General features: G+C 36.4%; 1 protein-coding gene across 31 annotated transcripts in view; it reads right to left on the bottom strand.

The window, feature by feature from the left end:
• The window catches only part of TENM3 (teneurin transmembrane protein 3), a 1,284,378-nt gene that overhangs the window by 331,547 nt on the left and 937,530 nt on the right, over positions 1-15,301 (bottom strand). The window lies entirely within an intron of this gene.

Consider the following 15,301-nt stretch of genomic DNA (forward strand, 5'->3'; position numbering starts at 1 on the left):
AAAATCAGCCAACTGATTTTGCTGGGTTTGTCTTTCATGAGTCCACAGAAGCAGTATATGAGGAGGGAGAAAACCCTGGTTTCACACCTTCACTTAGAATAAGGTTCTGTCCTGTGAAAAATTCCAAGATATGCCAGCAGCAAGCAGGTAGGTGGTTGGGAAAAAACAGTTGAAAAATGGAAAATTTCATAAGTTTGACCTTTTGGTAAGGAGATTATAAATATATTTTTTACAAGCTCCTCAACTCACACAGGTTCACAGTGGGTCACTGAGCTGAAGAATTTCCCCATGCTGAATACCAGAGCTGGTGTGAGGAGTGAGGGAAATGGCACAGCTCAGGGAAAGGTCTCTTTGGTGGTAGACAAGTTATATAGTTTGGTTCCTTACACACCAGCATATATAAAAGAAAGAACATGGTTAGATACTAATTTAAAATTATTCATAGTAGTCACAAACCACTAGCTTTTCCCCATAAAGTCAGGAAAAATAATGAAGACTAGAATATAACTGAAGAAAATTTAAAAAGCTATAGGTAAATGAAGATTATTCACCTGCAAAAAGTATTTTGTTTAGCTTGAAAAGCATATTTATCTAACATGCAACGTTGCTGGTTTACAGCTGTGCACTGCTCATTATTTGAGATATACAGAATAAAAACAGGTATCCACTGAAAAAATATTTCCATCTCCACACTTCTGAAGTAAAATCTACTGCTTGTAACTTCTTCATAATAGATGACTCTTCAAATCTAATTTTTTGCTTCAAATATTGTATATTTATCAAATCTTATGTTCACAAATATTGTTCTAAAGAAATCACTGCCATATTAAACATTTTTATTTACAGCAACTTCTGTAAAGCAGAGAATTTTACAAGGAATGTATTGATTTGGAGATAATAATAAATGGAAGCTGTGTTATCTACGTAGATTTTCCTCAGAAATAGGATCAAGTGATAAAGTAGTGTTGTGATTTGTAAAGGTCACATGCTGGCAGATCAAATCAATCTTAATTTTGAGAATGGTGTAAGATTAAAAAAAAATTCAATTTCTAAGTGCTGGATTCTTATCAATACCTAGCTTGAAAGAGCAAATCATACCTGTAGCTCTAATTAAGATATTTTGATGAATCTACTTTATTAATTTCCACTCCTAAGATAGAAAACTGTGTTGTGAAAAGTCTCTTTGCAGCAAGGTTATCTTTTTACTCAGATATTTTCTGTCTCCACATCTACCCCAGCTCCAGTATTTTTTCCAGTATTGTACTATTTTTACTACTAATAGAAAAACTGCACACATTAAAAGAAAATTAAAGAAAAAAATTAAGTAATTGCAGAACTCTATTTGCATTTGGATTTAATCTATTTAACAATATCCTGCAAAGTGCATCTTGAACTCAGAGTTTAAAAACCAAACCTTCAGGCTTAAAGGAAAAATTCAGTACAAGCTAAACAAAGGACAGAGGTCTGCTCTACCTCATTTGAACCTCCTAAATATGTTTCAAGGAGAAATGCCATTGAAATGGACAAAGAAAAGACTATGGCTTAAGATAAATACGTGTTCTGTTTCTTTGAAATTAGTAATTCTTAGATTTGGGGGACCAAAAAGAATTTTGCCAGCATGAAAAGTGTCAGTTCTAATTTCTTCATTCCATGAATATTCAGAAGAACACACATCTGAAGCAACACTTACTCAGAGTTATCTATTTTGTATGAACAATCTAGCAAAACACTTGCATTACTACAGCCTTTAGGCAAAGGATGCCTAGACAGACTAGGTGAGAAACACTGCATATTTATTTTTTCAATTTCCCCAAGCTTAATGATTGCTTTAATAAAAGCATTTTGCTGCTCTTTGTTGATAAATACACTAGAAATATTACATACTAGAAATACTTCTATATTTATATTCTGTATGATGCTTGCTGAGGAGACTGTGAGTCTCTTGCATTAAGACTTTTAAAGACTTTTTTAAAGAAAAACAAAATCTGCTTAAGGATGTCTAATAGCATAACTACAAAATACAAATACCACCCAAGATTCTTTCTTTTTAATAAAAGTTTTGCGCCTTCCAGGAATATATATCTATTTTTTGTAAATCTAGTAGTAATCAATATCAACACAAAGTGTTTGGTAGTCATTGATCCTGGTCACAAGAAGGCAGCAAGAACACTTCAGATTACTGACATCCTTTTTTCCAGACTGGAGGAAGTTTATTCCTCTTTCTTTCTTGCAGATCCCAGATGCCCAGGTGTGGATGCCAGTCACAGCAGCCACCACCAGCATGTCACAGTCATTTAGCACCTTTAACTTTGTGGATGTGAAAAATACTGAGGTGTCTTTAGCCAGGAGGCTCCAAGTCACACCTGCCAAAGGCAGAGCACTGTTTGAGCACAGCTGCTGAAGATCCTGCAGTGATCCTGTCTGTGACAGCATCTTCCAGCAGATGGAAACACAGACAACACACACAGCTGCTGGCTGTAGGAGCAGCTCTCCTACGCGCAGTAGAAAGTGAAGGACAACAGCAGCTTCTCCAGAGCTGAGAAGATGCTTACACTACTGATGACAAAGTGATGGCAAGGAGCAAAGCTTGGTGTCTGCAATCCTGCCACCTGCAATATGCCACTTACAAAGCAGGAGGAGGGAGGATGTGTTCCCCAGGACAGAGCAGACACTGGGTAGGAGCAATGCAAGCAGCCAGGGAAGCTGAGCATCCACCACTGTATCCCAGTCTCAGTGAGAGGGGGCTACCTGGATGTGTATGATGGGCTACCTTGACTGTCAGAACAACCGTCTTAGGGAAATAGCAAGAAGGAAGAATAAGGTGAGAAAAAAACAAGAACAAGCCAGAAATTCAGCAAAGGGGAGGAAAAAACCCCTAACTCAGAAACAAAAAAGGGCTGTCACTGAGTAAGACATATCAATTTCCAGAAAAGAATAAGGGACGTCCAGCTAACCACTGTCTGTTTCCTCTAGGCCAGTATTCACACGTAGAATATCCCATTCTAGAGCAATAGTGAAAACAGAATAAAATTAATTGCTTTTTACCCTTCACCCCAAAATGTAAAGTCAACATAAATCAATTTTCCAGATTACAATACAAACTAACTTAGTCATATATTAAATGTAAAATTTTATTTCAAAGTAAGTCAGTATTCAGGTAAGCGTAATGAAAATAATAACTGTATGCCTATGCTGACAGAGATATCACAATTTCATACTGTTATTATGACAGGAATTTTTGACCCCCAACTATTCCAACACAGGTCGTAAGGATAATTTATCACTCTTGCCTTTATATCTAAATAACAAAGAAATTACTGTCAGAGCCTTGCAGGGTCTGTGTTAAGGATGCTTGAACTACTTTTCTGTTTAAAAGGAGAACATTCATTTTGAAAATTAGAAGACTAATCCCAACAATAACTTCTCTTAATAATTACCTGCCTGCACTGTGGCTACTAAGGAGACACTAAATTACATCTGAAAAAACCCGTCCAGATCTCTGCATACGCATAAAATACTGAAATACTGTATACAATAGACAAAACATTAAAGTGGAAAACTGTTCCAACAAAAAACAAAATTTTCGACTTTTAAACAAAGTAGGAGCCTTTAATGTCTCTCAAAGGTTTCTGGATAAAATTTGTCATTTGTACTTGAAAATTTGCTAACACTTTTTAAAGGTTTAGACAGAACCAACTTCAAAACATAATAGCTTTCAGAGCGACTCTCTGGTCAGTCAGTGACGTCTAAGTGAATTTGTCACGACATGTAAACACCATTTTGGAAGGAACTGGTTTTCCTTAGCTCACATTTGAAGCTAAAACATTTTGACTGAAACAAACACAAGCCTCCAAATAGGCTCTGACCTTTGCATAACTGATCACCCCTTCCCAAGTTCTGCAGCTGTAGCTAGCAACAACACGCTAATGACCCATTTGCCTCTATTCAACAATCTCCGAAATGCCTCAACCTCTGACACTTTAAAAAAAGCTCCACACTTTCTTTGGCTGGAATTTGATGGTAGGAACATTATATCAGCTCTACAGATGCGACAGCTGATACAGTGTCAATATAGGTAAGACTCAAGTTCACAGCTAGAGCTGTTGTTGCTGCTCAGCTCTCGGGGTACAGAGCACCACAGCTCGGGAGTTCCTCCCTTGTCTCTTGCCCTTGCTCGTGGTGCAAACTGGCAGCTCCCACCCTGCTGCAAGATCCAAACACTGAAGGACTGTAGGAAATGTCATGTATGAATCACAAAAAATGTACTTACACTTTAAAATCTAACAAATGAGAACAACTACAAACAACTTCAAAATGAAGTTTTAAGAAAATTATTCACCCAAATATGATGATAGAGTAGCTACAAGAAAACAGCCTAAAAATATTTTTAAGCAATATGTATGACACAAGAGCTCCTATTAAAATTCACTTGACTCATGTAACACATTCACTGACTCATGATGTGCTAAAATGAAAACACTGCAAGTAAAATATATGAGACAGCATATTCAGATTATAAGTAAGAGAGAATAGTTTCATATTGATCCCTGAAATTAATTGGAAGCCAGCCAAGTTATAGAAAAGTCAGAAAAAGAATGAATGCTTCTTTCGTACACTGCAAATACAGAGACAAAGAAGGGATGGAGAGAAATGAAACTGTCAAGACAGGAAGTTCAGACCACAGGGTACTAAAAAAATGCCAATGTTATATATAGTAAATGACATTTCCAGGTAGAGGAAAAGTATCAGTTGAGAAGTTCAGGATCAAACGCACTACCAAGGTTATTCATGGAAAGTCTAAATAGCAACTATACAAGAAGAACAGTTGATTTGTCCCCAGGAGAAACACACTCATGCGAAGTATTTAGAGGGAAAGTCAGAACCAGCAGGCAAAGAGAACAGAGAAGAGTCATTAAAGGTGTCAAGGAATATACACAGCTGTAAATCACAGAATTGTCACTCAGCAGCATAATTTAGATCCTGTGTATAAGTAAGAGCAAATGGCCAAAAAGTGACCCTTGTGAGAAGGACTCAAGAGAGCAAGGGTCTTGTCATGTAAGAAATGAACAAATACACACCTTTTATTTTTTAAGAGATGTGTAGAAAAATGTCAACAATAAAAGGATAGGGCAGGCAATTGAATGAGATATTTGTAGAAATACAGTGGTTATATAAGGAGGAGAAAATGAAAGAAATAATACCTGCACAGAGACTGCACATAGTTTCTCAGAGCAGTCATCATTATCTTGAGTTAGGTCAATCTCAAATGTAATTTCTTAACAACTATTATGGAAAAGACTATGAGTAAAGTCTAACACTGACTTCTCTTTTTACTATGAAACAATTCATGATAAAAATGTTTCTTAGCTGGAGGAATATTATATTGGGCCTTCTCGAGACATGACATCTAAAACTTTTATTAACTGAGCAATCTAAGCCAACTCTTACAAAGCAGAGCAGCAGGCAGAATAGCTCACTCCAGAGTACATTTACCCATTTATTTGAATTACCCAACTAGATAAAAATTGTAAGGCAAGAATATCACTTGTCAGCACATATCAGCTACAAATGGTGCTGCACATTTCAGGAACAAACTAGAAAACTCTCTAAGCATCTGACTAACTAGCAGCTCAGTCTGTGCCTAGGGTTCTGCTCAGGGCCTGAACAGTTTCTAGATCATCTCCTTCAGCTTGTCTGAAACTAAAGATTTGATAGAATATGCATAATATCTAACTAAGTTGTCATCACAGGAAACACATAACAGTTATTTATTATATACAATACAATCACATAAAAGTAAAAACCAGTTCATGAGAAAATGGAATGACTACCAACTTGCTCAAACCTACTTAAAACAGTAAGAAAATAGTACTTGTTTTGCTAAGAAAGAAGCCTTAACTAACAGCGCATTTTGGTAAAAACAATTTTGGGGGTTTTGTTTTGGTTTTTTGGGTTTTTTTTTGTTTGTTTGTTTGTTTTTTGTTTTTTTGGGTTTTTTTAAACTAATATTGGTTGAATATTAGGGGTTGCTTTACTGCCTGGAAAACAGACACATGTGACATCCATTTATGGCCTATGTTTGTTTGGTATGTCCTACACACATGTTAGAGGTGAAAATGGGAGAGGTCTCTCCAGTCTTGCAGTTCTCACGTGAGTTAAGCACAGGCCATCTAAAGAAGCATGCCCGTTAACCTGGAAACTCTGGCATATTTTTGCCAAAACTTTGCCTTCCAAAAAACCCACATCAAAATAGAATACTAGAAGCTGCCTTTTATTACTGAGATCAGGAGAACTGAAATAATAATTAAAAAAAAAAACAAACCAAAACTAAGTAGATAAAAAAATAAATGAAGATTTAAAGGTTTTAAATCACAATGACGCATCATATGCACAGAGCACATAAATACATAACAACCTAATACTACTACATTTAAGTGTTCTATAAGGATATGTGTATGATACCCTGTGACTTAAAGCATTTTAATTCCTTTGAAGAAGTTCTACAGCTTTAAAGCCTGCTGCAATTTTGCATGGCTGCTGCCTCTTACATTCCTCAACATGAAGTGACAGATTCTGCAGAATACTTACTTACTAACAGCCTTGGCAGAATATGCAGGCTCTGATTTTACTGTAGGATTGTAACTCTATATACACATTACCTGACCTTCTGCTTAGAATAATGGCATCAAATACTACAGTAATCTTAAGCAAAGTTTTTGTTCAATTGATTTTTCTCACTGTCTGAACTCCTCTGCTTAAAAATCTTGATGCTTTGAAGCATCTAAAAATTGTTAATGTTCAGTACAGAAGACATCTCTGCTGGATTGCCAGACCAAGACTCAGTGGATAAATCAGCAATACAAATATGTTATAGAATACAGATATTTGTATTTCATAAGACGGATTTTTATCCCTGCCTCAACTGGTAATGACAAACACGTGCTAAGCACTTATGCAAAAACCTAACATAAATAAATGTTCAAGAATATACACTATATACGTACCTACATATTATGTGTGTAGTTGCTAAAACATAATACTCTAAGAATAATCTTGCAGTACTATATTAAAAAACCAAGATGAATGAATGAATATTGCTTATTTTCAAGTTTTAAACAGTGCAGGTTTCCAAGCCAAACATGAAAGCTGGGAATGTAACATATTGCTCTGAAAACACTGAATAAACCAGCAAAACAGGGAAAGTTTGTTAAAAACACAGATTGCATCATACGCCACAAGTAGGAAAGTAGCTTTGCCAGTGTTTGAAAACCAGTAACACAACAACAAATATTTTTATCAAATATTATTTCAAGTCATCAGATCTTGAAAAACAAAACAGTAACTCAATTATATTTAATTCTTAAATTACAATGGAGAAAGAAATTTAGCAAGTACAGGGATCAGTTTATGTATCACACAATAAATCAGCAAATCTTCTCTATCTGTTATAAGTGCATAACGTTAGCAACTTTCATAGTCAAATTGAAAAGGTTACTGTAAAACAGAATAAAGAATGCATCTAACATCTTTTCACTGATTTTATTTACAGTGTTTCTGGCTGAAAAAAATGTCTGCATAACATATAAAGCTTTGCTATTAACATACCACAATTCTCCAGTTTCCTTCCAGAAAAAGTAATGCTTATCTCAAAAAAACTCCCAATCTCTCTATTTTGTACCAGAATCTCAATAGGTTCCACAGTCAAAGACATCAAAGACTCTTTTCTTCAATGAAAAAGGCTTGAGTGAAAAATTGGAACAGCAGAGATATCCCTCTCCCAATCTTTTAATCTTTGCCAGTGATTTTCATGAAGCCATGCCACTAATTAAATGTACTGTCCAGATGGGCATTCCCTATTTTCTGGGCAGCTTAGCACCATAATGGCCTGGTGCTAAAGCCCTTCCTGCTTCCTCCACAGCAGCTTCTGTGGTTGTACTGTGCCATCCGTGCTGCAGCACCCAAAGTGCACAGGAACACTCTCAGCCCAGCTCTCCTTAACATGGTGGCTTCACTCCACTCTCACAACACACAGATACAGAGTGGCCATGTGAACCAAGAACGGCTGATGTCAGACTACAAACATGGACTCAACTGCTGACAAAGAAATCAGATTTATGGGAAACCAAAGAGACTGAAGCCCGTTATCACCCACCCATCCAATAAAAGCACCTCCATCCACGTGGGAAGGACAACTGAACAGTCATCTGAAATATGTCATCTTTCACTTTCCATTGCTCCCTGCAGAAGAAAAGCAAGTTATTCTTCAGTCCTGAAAGCTTTAACCAAGGAATTTCACAGATATTTTTATTTTTAGTTGGTTTACTGTTTGTTTTTAATCAAAAACTTTCCGTCAAAACAAAGTGGTAAGTTGATGGCAAGATAATTCTGTTTGAATATCACAACATTACTTTATCTGGTAGTCAGCCTTCAAAAATTCCAGTTATTCAGACAGAAAACTAGCTTGAGAAGTACATACATTAGAAAGAAGCAATCAATCACAGAGAAATAAAACAGGCTAAGAGGAGGATGGTACTTTCAGGGGAGACAAGCAATCCACAGAAAGAAATCTGCTTTAATAACTACATTTGCCAGAATGCATGGAACTAATTATGGTTCCAATATACATAATGCATTCAGAGACCTCAAGTAACAGACATTACTACCTGGCATTTCCAGCCCAGTTGTTGAAGTATTCTGATTGCAAGCATAAATGTTCATATTACAAAACAGGCAGATGGTCTGCTTCACCAGAAACATTACAGTTTGACATTTGTTATCAATTGTACTGATTTAATACTAATGAGAGTAAATGGAGACAGATTTGCAAAAATCTGTCTCTTGGGAAGATATATGGGTACCTTTAAAATCTTTTACTTCATATTTATCATGCTATGGTACCAAGAGGAATAATGATGTATTTTAATAGACAGCACCACTCTGATATTTGCACAGAGTATTCAGGCCAGGAACCAAAACCTACCTGAGAATAAATTTCCTCAGGAAAAGAAGCAGAGGTGCTGCTTCACTAACTCAGCCACAGCAGCAAACAAATCACCATTAAACACACTTTTTATGATAATATAAAATACCATTATATCCACTACTGAGGCTTTTGTTCACAAGTGCAGCAATTTGAAGATATCACAGCAAGGGTAAGCAGTGCTTATTCTCCAAATGCTGAAGTGCTCTGCCCTTCCTCAGTGTGTCCTGCAGACTGCATGCTCACTGTGGGCAGGGGAGAGAAGAAGAGCCACCAGGCTTACCCCAGGACCATGAGGTACCAGGAGCCCTGAGCTGCCATGAGCCCAAGCTGGGTTAAGCAGCACAACCTGCCCCATCACAGCCACTGGCTGTGTTCTGGGCAGTGGTGTAAATCAGAAACCCAAACTGACAAACATTAAACAAGGGGCATAAATTATCAGTGCTTTCTCAAGCCTAACACTTCTCCTTACGCTTGTTCTTCATGCAATTGCTTCAGGCCTTAAGAAAATTACGGCTGGCTATGTTTCTCATAACAAAGCAGCAGTGAAAGTGTTCCTTGTAAGTCAGTGTCTGGTCATCAGCACGCTCTCATCCTCTCAGACTTTTGCTGTTATGAAATGCCACTAGCATTCCTTGTCTAGCAAGATACAGCAAGGCAGGGACACAAAGCCTCTACAACAAACCAATACCACAGAAGCTCCTGGCTTGTTTTATTTCCTTCAGACACTTTCATATTTCCTGTTCCATTTCTTCTGCAACACCATAGTGTGATCAAACATACAGTGATTCGTTACTTTCTCATTAATAACAGCATAAATTCCATGGAAATTTCCAAGTTTCTTCAAATGACTGAGTACCAGCACAATTTAAGACTGAGGTGTAATGACACAGCATTATGTTACAATTCAATTGCTTCACTTCAATTTATGTCAGACACCAGGTTTTAGAACTGATTTGGACAGACTAATAGTGAACACCTGGAGTTCTTCTTTTATAGCCAGAACAATCAATATGATTATTCACTCACTCACTATTTCATTGAAAGCCAATGCCTGTTTATAATCCCAGGTAAGAATACTATGGGCTTTATTATGAAGCAAAAATTATATTTTTTAAAAATTATCCATGTACTATAAGAAATAAATATATTCAATATAAAGGTGCTAAAAAGAAGCCTTTAAACTTAACTTTCCTATAAACTATTGATAAAAAATAGATTTAAGTGTATTTTTCATTGCTTGGAAAAACTGATTTCAGGTAGATTTCAAGACCCTGAGGGTCAGGCATTAAATATTACATTTTCCCAATTTTGTAATTTTTTATAGCAAAGACATGGTCATTGCCAGTAACTTCTAAAGTAAGATTAAAAGCAAGATTCTATTCCTTGCACAGATTGCTGTATTAGCATACTGCAAAAAAATACGTACTGTACTTCTAGCAGAGATAAAAATGCCTCTGGTATGAAGTCAAGAAAATTGAAAGTAAAGTCAGCTGTACATGCTGTAACACACTTTCTCTGAAGCTTCTACACTGCAACACAACACAAATTAACTGTCATGTTTAAGCAATTATCTTCTATCAAAACGATCAAAAAACTAATTTACACAAGAGATACAGTAGATGCATTTCCAATTTTCCTTCTAGCTTCCTCAAGACAGTGCAAGTGATCTAAACAAATACAGGGAATCATTTGTGAGAGTGTGTATGCAGGGCAAGAGTGCTTTTTAAAATGATTATTTATTCTTAAATAAAAGGAAGAGGTGTGATGTTCCCTGTAAGGGATAGACTGGAAATACAGAAGATATGTCAGTGAATGTTTTATGTATAGGGATGTTATCCAGATCAATACCCTACTTTTCACTATAAGAATTTTTTCTCACAGAAAACTGATAGTACAAATGGATAGTACTCAATTTTCCAAACAAGCTTTTTACAGGGTAAAGAGGGAACTAAGTGGAGAGAAAAAATTTTATATTCAGCATCATGAAACAGATTTTTCTTCTTGTGACCTTGAGCAAGACGTCTGCTCCTATCTGACAAACAATAGTATCTAGAATATGAGCCATATCAAGCCTGGGTTCCTAATCAAAACATGTAAACAAATCAGTGACATTTGGCAAGGGGAGAGGGGACTGGTGTCCACAGATGACACAAACAGAGGGGAAACAAAAATAATTTTTTCATTCATTCTTTCTAGTCACGCTTGGGGATCTACAACAGTAGAATCTTCTAATCGCTTTTTTTTAAGTACAGGGCTGAGTGTTATTTGTACAATTTTCATACTTTAAAGTGATTTGCTGTAATAATTTAATATACCTACACTGCTACAAATATACTCTATTTTCTGCATGCAATATGCCAATTCCATTAAAATCTACCACAAATAGCCTAATTTTGAAAAGTGACTACAAAAACAATGTTCGAAAGAGCAGTTTTTTTGTTACTGAAAATGTCTCCTGCAGATATGAACTACTTCTTCTCTCATATTGTTTTTTGTTTTCCCTCAACCCTTCATAAATACCATCTCAAAGCCTTGTATTAGCATTGCTATTGAATCTAGTGCTTTTTGACTAAGAAACAATATATGAGTAGTTTCTATTCCAAACGTCATAACACTAAGCTATTTGTAAATTATTTCTTCTAAATTGAATCAGATGCTTAAACATTGTCATATGCCACTGTCCTATGCCAAATATTTTTTTAATTGCTAATGAGATACAACAGGTTTTTGCCTTTTTTAAATCAAAACAGAATAAACCCCACCAATTCCATGATCTCCTCAAAACTGTCGTAGCTTATGAAGCAGTGATTTACAAATCTGAAGAGCAACCATCCTAAATCAACTAGAAGAGACTGATACAGTGACATATGAAAACAATGATGGAGCAGTGCACCATTTAAAACATCTTCAGTTTTGGTTTTGGTTAGAAGCTAAAGCATGCTCCTTGGCATAGAGGCAGTAATAAAATAGGTTGTCTTCTCTAAAAACCAAAGCAAAACCAGAAATTAAGAAAAAAGTAACAAATTTTACTTGTATCACTTAGTAAACAGTTAAGAGGTGAAAATCACTACTATGAAACCCATTCTGTTTCCCATACAGAGGCAAAATCTATTGCTGAATCATGAATGGCAGACAGTTTTTGTCAGAAAACCTGAATCTTTTTGTTCTAATTTTGAGATACACTTGAACCACCTTCCTTGGACACACACACATGGTAGCAATGCAGGTACTTGAACCAACGCTTGCAAATCTGGAAGTAAGCATGCACAGTAGCTTACGCTTTGAACAGACAACAGCCCTTTCCTCCTCTCTAAGAGCTTCCCTTGGCTCTTAAGGCTTTTTGAAGACCACCTCCTGATGGTTCTGGAAAATCACCAGGTAAAAGTTCATAGCCTTCTTAGCAGCCTTCACACTTCAGTAACTAAATATGCAGCACATCAGTTATGACAGTCTGTGGTTAACTTTCACTACATTCCCCAAATACAGAGGTTCAGTTTTGAAATTTGATCAATACTTACATCATCTTACAAATCAGACTAATTGGTAAAAAAGTTGCAACATATTCTTTGAGACACTTTTGAGGAACAAATTATTTGTTACCCAATGCGAATGAATCTCCTGTTTGCAAATAATGATGATGGTTAATGGAAGTATCACATTGTTGGAAGAGTCTGCAGACTACATGCATAAGTAAGAATCAATGTTGCAAGTAAAAATCTGAGCAAAGACAAATGAAGTAAACTGTACATTCTATATATTCTTTAATTAGGACCCATCCCTTACTTTATCATCCATAATCCTGGCAAAACTCTGAGATTTGCACATTAACAGGATTTGCATGTCAATCACTGTCATCTTCTAAACCAGAAAGGTGGATATGCATTTCCACAATAGGATTAAGATTAGTTTTCATGAAACTTTACACAAGCATAGCAACACTATGTTCTGCTACTCCTAGCCAGGTCTGTGCCCAGCTCTTTGTCCCATCCCAGTTTGGGGTGTCCCTGTTACCAAGGTTCATCTAAGTTAAATATTTACTTTCATGAAGTAAATTTTAAGGTGGGTCCATTCCCCTGCCTGCATCTGCATTCATCCCCTGTAACACTCAGGCAGGCAGGTGTAGGCACAGGCAGGGACTCTGACAGCGTTCATGAAACCATGATCCTCATCCCACAACCTGGCTTCCTCATCTGAATCCAGCAAGCATTACACAGTGAATCCAGACCTGGAAACTGTTTCTGCTGCAGTTTCTTTAGTCACTTTTCAGTTCACTTCAGTTTCTACAGTCACTTTTTGCTGAAGCACTCATCTTCTCCCAGCTAGAGCACCATACACATGTACGGAGGACAGACAAGCATTGCTCTTTCTTGTCTACTCCTGCTCTTCTCCTATCCTGGTGACCTCAAGCATTTACCAGTGAGATTCTGTACATATGTCAGATGTCCATACAAAAATCAATTTGGAGCCTTGGTAGCTAGATTTCTACTGTTTATTTCTCATTCTCCTCTTTGCAACCAGAGTTAGGCATCACTACTAAAGGCATTTCATCTTTACTGATACAAGCTGGAAAATGTCACATTATCATACTGGTCTGAAACTCGGATTTTGTGGAGAATGCAAAATAAAAATTCAGTCAAGGGTAGGAAAGCTAAACAAGGCAGTAATTGTTGACATATATATACATATATATTTGCCACAAAAATCTGAATGCAGTGGAGAAAAGTAGAAGATAAAGGAAATAAAAAATGGATCAATTACTGCTTAGGAAAAAAGTGTACCTTGGGAATAGGGCCTATGACAAACAAGCTAACGAAACCAGCAACTATCTGAATATATTTTTTCCCCCCACATCACACAAGATAAGACAATTGTGGGCTTCCTCCTGCTGAAAGGCCAGTAGCAGTCTGGAATAACGAAAACTCTTTGAGAGACAGTAGCTGTAAGGCAGAATTACAGATGCTTGGTGGATCTATCCGTGATTGATATAAAACTGAACATATAGAGTGTATTTTCAGGTCTTATCATGTGTGTAAATTCATAAAGGAAATTCAAGGGACAGTTTTAAGCAGATTCAATATTTCTGTTACAAATAGGCATATATGTTATGAAGCGTCATCTGGCTGAAAGGAAAAAGTATTGTTATTTGAAAATAGTATCTCAAGTTATGTTTTATTCTGTACAGTCACAGCAACTCTTGCAATGATTTCCCTTCCTCTTTTACCAAGGGGAAAAAATCCATGGTCTTATTGGATTCTTTAAGCAGAAATGACATTCTGGCTCCATGTAAGTGTTTTAGCTTGATTTTTCCAGAAAAAAATGCTATTATGAGATGACTATTCACAAAGTCATAAAATTTGAACCATGTTGTCCAAGTTCTATCAAATTTTGCAAGATACTAGATGTCTCAGATATGAATGTCACAGAAGACAGAAACCTTAGGACCCAAAGGTCCTTAGACAGAAACAATAGGACCCAACAGTGATTCTTGAAGGAAGAGCAACCACAGCTTTGCCCCTCTTCCCTTGAAGAAAAGTCACTCTACTACTAATCAAAATTCATGTTCTATTTGTTGAAACCACAAGCATGACATCCCTAACACACACAAAAACCATTGAAAGAGACTAAAATGAATGGTACATTTGAGGAACATGGCAGGGAGCCAGAGCACCTAACAGTGGGGACTAAAATACACAGGGAATCAACCTAGGAAGAAAGTCAGGTTTTCGGTCTACTACTCATGAAAGAACTGCACAGCTATGGAGTATTGCACCTAAGAAAGAAAACCAAACAAACAACACTTGAAGAGGAGATACATCTAAAACATACACATAGATAATATGAGTAAGTCAATACCAATTAAAAATAGAGGATGAAAACCACTGCAATTATTATTGTGACTGGATAGTTTTAGCTTTCTTGGTAGCATGCAATATAGCAATATAGATTTGTGCTGAGGTGCCTAAACAAAAGACAGAGCATATCTCTCTACATCAAAATGTCCAAGTAATATGATAAACATTGAAAGAGAACAGTGGAGAAAACCTCCCACCATTTATTCTTCATACAAATGGACACTATTTGTATATGAAGACTGTGAGCACACATGCATCCCTTTAAAGACCTGGCTTTCAAAGTAGATTTCATTTTTACCCCATTCTTCTAAGAAGAAAATATCATTGAGAGAAGTCAAATAAAATGAAGAGAATAACTGATGCTCCCCAAAATCCAGAGCAGATACAAATTATTGTTGACTCATATTGTAAATTGCCTGTCCACTACAAGCTTTTAGAGTAATGCAACAAGGAAAAAAATGTTTTT

The sequence above is a fragment of the Camarhynchus parvulus genome, chromosome 4, assembly GCF_901933205.1.
Source record: "Camarhynchus parvulus chromosome 4, STF_HiC, whole genome shotgun sequence".
Lineage (NCBI taxonomy): Eukaryota > Metazoa > Chordata > Aves > Passeriformes > Thraupidae > Camarhynchus > Camarhynchus parvulus.